Source organism: Solanum lycopersicum, chromosome 4, assembly GCF_036512215.1.
Source record: "Solanum lycopersicum chromosome 4, SLM_r2.1".
Taxonomy (NCBI): Eukaryota; Viridiplantae; Streptophyta; class Magnoliopsida; order Solanales; family Solanaceae; genus Solanum; species Solanum lycopersicum.
This window is the reverse complement of record NC_090803.1, coordinates 38,641,996-38,648,443: the sequence shown is the minus strand read 5'-3', so window position 1 is coordinate 38,648,443 and position 6,448 is coordinate 38,641,996.

Sequence of the window (6,448 nt, the reverse complement as noted above, 5' to 3'; positions counted from 1 at the left end):
TCTTTGCTATCATTCATTACGTAGAGCATGAAAAGTAGTGCGGAATTAAAACTTTTCCCAACGATAATAAGAAACATCTTTTATGAACTACAAAGAAACAAGTCTCATCGTCACTAGCCAGCTTAAAACAACTTAAATATCTTAGGGATAAACTAAAGAAATAAAGATTATGACCTCGAATATATGAGGGCATACTTAGTCTTGAGAGAGTCGATTCCAATGCTTGCATTTTAGACTTCCACTTGCTTCCAACCTATACATGTAGAGTATAGAAAAGTATGTGGTCAGTACAAACCTTGTATTAAATATGGCACATGCAAAAATATGCAAAAAGGGACGTTATAGTAGAACTAAGCTTTCATGTCAATTAAGTAAAACTTTCATGAGTATATAAATGAAATAACACATAACTCATCATTTAGCGCATAGGAAAGGATTTGCTAAAAATTAACACAAAGAGGCACTTTACAATGAACTCAAGAGAATTACAGTGAACTCATATAACTTCACAGTGAACTAATTTCCCTACAAGTTTCCCTAACCAAGGTTATCCTAAGACTCACAAAGGTATACATAAGATAACTGCCCATACAATTGCTTCACTACGCACCAAGAGGTCCTCAAGACTATCCATTATAGGCTTACTTCACATCGATAACAAGTCCACACTCCTATAACTAAACATTAGAGAAACATTCCTTGAATCTAGAACTTCACACAAGTACCCTTCCCCAAGTGGACTTGTATGTTACACAAAGTTCAATGTGAGAATAGCTCCTTGAGGATACCACGAGGTCAGGTACACTACATTCATCATTCATAACATCCTTATACAACACATAATCTTAACATGTTTTCTGAACATTAGACATTAATCCACATAACTTCATTTCATTACATAATAACACATTTATACAGTAAAAATAAAGACACACCAAGACTCCCCTTTCAAGTTTCTACTTGTGCAATTGATAAATAGTGTCTCATACCATCACTACCCTAAGTAGTACACTCTTAAGGAGACTTATTTCCTTACATTCTTTTGTGGGGGATAGCATTAACTGACATAGACCATGAGAGATAGAAATGAATCCCGATATTAACCCCTATCGTATGAGGGATCCCCACTTTCCTAGGGTAGGGTCATTTTCTTAGACTTTTTACATGGATTGTCCAATAGATACACCTATGCGGGCCCATATTTCATAGATAAGGAGATTGCTTCTATGTAACTCATTATCTACTAACGAGGAGTAATTATCTCACGAGGTACATTGGGTACAACATCTCTAATCACAATGTGTACCCAACCCTTCTTCAAATCCTTGGTGCTAAGCATCATTCCCCCATTGATTCTTAAACAATGATTACTATGGATTAAGGAATAACTTATTGTATACCACATCTCAACTCACGAAGGGTATCCATCCCTCAACCTATCTCTGAAAGCTCTTGGGAGGTGCTGAGGTTGCTACTGAACACTTCATCTCAACTAATGAAGAGTGTCCAACCAAAGACTCCCCTTTTTCATTCACATTCTTTAACTTCATTCATTCAAAGTGTGAGGGTGTGTGTGTACATGTGAGCACACCTTTCACATAATCACCATTTTCATAAGACTGACATCTAAACGTTCTTACATATTCATTCATCATATTACACACTTTAACATGCTTCACATAAACATATAATTCACTTAGACATAACCTCTAGCATCCTTCAAATAACAATCTTCAAAAGCACATCTACAAGAAAAACATTGTTATCATCCTATTCACATATATGCCTTCATGGCCTCTTTCCCAATGTATATGCAAATTTATATTCATATACTTCAAATAAACACCGCCACCAAAGTTGGGTCATACCACTCAAGAACATTTCATATAAGAACTAAACAAGATAAGTCACTTACCATTCATCCAATCTTTCACCACCTATTCACCATTTATCGGATAATTCATCATAAAATAGACCTTAGGGCAGTAGCTAAAACATAATATAACCATAAATAAAGCATATCTCTAACATTCTCTAATCATGCTCATTAAACCCATTTCATAATTTAAAAGTTGATAAAAAGCATAAACGTGATTTCGTTGGGGTTTTGACATTAAAATCATCATTTAACACTAAAAACAACTCATCTTGATTATTGAAACAGTTTCATGTAAAGACCCATACTTAGACTCAAGGAATAAAGGTAATTGAAGTTTGAAATCTTCTTTGAAATCTCTTTGAAGTGACTTCTTGAATGAAAGAAGGTTCAACAATGACTAGCATATCTTAATATGAAGAAAACCATAAAATTTGGTGAAGAAACTTGAAATATTAGGTTTTCTTCCTTGGAGCTTGCAGCTTCTTGAAAATGATGGTTTTGGATAAAGGCTTTGGAGGTATTTTTTATTTGATCTATAGGATTTGAATTGATGGGTGAATTGGGGTTTAAAGTGACCTAAAACAGTCCACAAATGATCCATAAACTTCCCAAAAGACCCCTACACCATTTGGACACTTTTCCAAATTCAAATTTGACTTTAAAACGACGCAGCCAAATCTGGGACTTGGTTGCGCATCACGGAGGGAGATTCTGTTCTTGACCCTTAACATTTTAAGGCAGTGATCCTCATGCCACTCGAGCAATGCATAGGCCTCTTCAGTGCAAGGCGCTCACGCGAGTTGGCATCCAATTTTTTGCTCTGCACGCTGCTTTGGACAGCTTCCTTGTCCAACATTTGGTTCCTCCTTAGGGACCCTTAGGGTGGTCCGAGGGAGTCGTATGTCACGACCAAAATCTAGATCCCAGATAAGACCAGCGTTGTTGACCTCTCAGAGGTCGCAGACAAGCATATTATGTCATCGTTATTTCATCTAGGTTAATTTTATCAAAATATTTGAAACTTTTGCTTACTTAACTTTTATATTAGAAAACATTGATCTTGTATATTAATATCAATGTAAAGTCATAAGCGTTCACAACAACCATCTAAATCAAGATAATCAAATGAAAGATATAGTCATAATATAAAGTTTCCAAAATGGCACCAATACAACATTTGAAAGTAAATATGAAAGAAGTGCTAGGGGAACATACTCCTCTAGTTAATGCCTACGTATACGCTAGAATAAACAAGTAAGCATCCTCGGAATCATGAGGGCCTACAAAATCCGGATGAAAGATCCACGTCCAGATAACTTTTGTGTCGACTCGTACACTTTAACGTCCAGCTGCACCTGCACCTAAAGTAGAAAATATATGTAATTAGTAAACACTTGTACTAAGTACGGATAAACGCAATCACACACCATGGACATGCATTATTTAGAAAAGCTCTCTCCTCACTATATGAGTTATGGAAAGTCAAGTCAGTGGACTTGCAAAAATAGGATTAGGAAAATCATGCCATGAGAGTTAAATATATCATCATACGTATCATATTGCACACAACACATAATATATTTTATATAGGACATAACATATTGCATATAGCACATCATATTTTATTTTATTCGTTCATATGCCATAAGACCTTGGAATCATGGACTTAACATTATGACTTACCAAAATGAGGGCTCAACACATGGGACCTTAACTAGGGATCCTTCTTTAGCAAACACAGAGTCTGCTTCATTCATTCATATGTACTTCATTTCATTTCATTAATAGGCTAGTGTAAACACCAGCTAAACCTAGGATGTAGTTTAAGACTCTCATTGGATTCACTGTGCATTGACTAAGCATGACCTATTGTCATTACATAAGTCTAGTTCACCGCTTGATTATCCTGACCAAACACCATTTGTATTGTTCAATTCATTTTGTGCATTACATGAGGCTAGCCTCATTCTTTCTTTGGGAACTTTAACATTAACCGAAATAGATCATGTGAGCATCATGAAATACGCTGTCTTCCCCAGATCAAAAGAGGTGAAGTCACTGTCCAAGGTGAAACCAAGAACATGCCTAGCTTGCTTAGGTGGAAACCACTGGCTAGTTCCTATGTTGGCAGCATAGTTCAAAGACTAGTAGATTTACGGAGACACATACTCGTCTTGACGGACAGTCTCATCTCATGAGAATTACACTAACCTCTTCCTTCCCGAAAGAAGGAATCACAACTCATAGCTAGCCTATCGGTGCTCAGTATAAAGTTTCATTACCTTCATCTCATACATCATAGAAGTTGGCTTCTAGTATTTCGATGATTTCTCATCTCATCATTTAGTATTAAGTGTAAACTGTCCTTACACTTACATGTAGAGTGTTATTGAGACTTGTCTCTTAATATTCAGCACTCTCTTAGGTGAGTAATTTTGGTGACCTTATATTGGCGTAGGTAAAGATTGTCTCACTTACACTAGCCTCATATTATGGTGACACCTTGTTATTTCTTAACATCTTTTCATTTCATCTTTACTCACCTTTCATTATTTGTTCATCGTATAACAAAAATATGCTTTCTTGAAGTTTACATTAAGGGACATTGATTCTACGCGTAGATACAGCTTGTCTCACTTGTACTAGCCTATCCTTATGTAGACACTCTTTCTTTGCTTATTCATCGTTTACTATAAATATACTTTCTTAGAAATTTCATTTATTGACATTGATTTTTAGGCGTATATGCAGCTTGTCTCACTTGAACTAGCCTTTTATCATGTTGTCACTATTTTCATTAGCATCATAGTGTAACATAATTACTCACCTTATTACGTGAATGTTCCTTTTAGTGTGTTTCACCTTCTTACTTAACCCTCCTCGGTTCACATCATTTCATTACATACATCTTAGGTTCAGTTACTTTTGAACGTACGCTGGACTTATGGATGCATACGTACAAGCCATGAGACTTCATTCATAATTCGTCTACGTGACTCGTACTTACCAAAGATTATGTGGTACAAGACTTATTCATCTTGTAAGCATGCCAAGGTCTCAAATTTGATTCCTATAAGCAACATGCATTAATTATTTTATCACGTAAGACTTACGTGAATATGGAATTGGGCAAGGGAACCCTATTGCAAATCCCTTGTATAAAACTTAGTTGATTTTCTTTATGATTTTTGTTGTCATAAACTTCTTGTCTAGGGAACCCGAGATCCATTCCCCAAAACTACACTTTTCTTTCCTTCTTTCCTTGAATTTTGTCTCAAACATTTAAGCCTGAGGGACCCGATACCGAATCCCCTCACCGACATTCTTTTCTTTTTATTTATTTACTTTGACCCAATACCGAATCCCCTCACAAACATTCTTTTCTTTTTATTTATTTACTTGATTCCTTCATTTAGACTAAGAGGGTGTGGGATCGATTCCCCACAGCCCCATTTATTTTTCTCCTTAATTCTCTTCATTCATCCGAGAGGTTGTGGGTTCGATTCTCACATACCTCATTTTATTATTTCTTTATTTCATTTTCTCCTCTCTCCTTCACCCATCCAAGAGGTTGTGGGTTCGAACCCCACACGCCTCACTTCATTTTTCTTTCTTTTTTCTCCTAACTTTTGACTTGAGACTTACCCCATTTCGAATCACCTTACCTCATTTTCTTATTTAATTTTTTTATTACTTGTATATGATGAGGTCTTGGGTTCAATTCCCACTAACCTCATGCATTTAAAAAAATTAAACTGCCGAAATATATTTCGAAAATGCTGGAAATTTTTTCACCCTTTTGTGCAATCCATTTTCTTAACTTTTCAATATTAGATTTAGGACAATTTTCATGTAGATATTTAGATGAGCTTTCATGGTTACTTTCGGAAATTTGATCATCTTTTTGCAGTCCATTTTCTCACCCTCTTTCATGTTAAACATCAAAACATTTCGAGTAGTTTTTAGGGAGAACTTTAGGTGCATTTTCAAGGTTACTTTCAGTCAAGAATTAACATTCAATTCAGCAACTTTGAACTCATATGCACATCACATTTTTAATAAATTCATACACATAAAATACAACAATTTAACATGTCAAATTTCATGCTTCAAGTCGAGACCAAAATCTCAGTACGCACGTGCACCCACAAGTTAACATATCACACATTTTCGGGAACACTTCTTCCATTTCTACATACTTACAAATACACATTCTTACACGTTATCACAACCAGTCCTAAAATCATCTACCAGAAGTCATACCAACGCATAGTTGAATCTTTTGAAGGATCAAATGATTGGGGCATACAACGAGGACAACCTTAGTTTTTGATTGTGAATAGTCTAAACCTTAGGGAGTCTCTTGCGAAGGGATCAAAAGGGGAAAAACCCATACCTGAAGTCGTTCAAATATGTTCTTATGTGCTACCGAAATCCCCACTTAGCCAATGTCTCACCACTAAAATTACAAGCACAATCCGTCGATAACTTAATTTTTACTTTTCATTTGTAAACTTATTTTGCTTTTGAGTTTGAGCGATCAAGTTCTTGAATGTGGATGAACTTTGT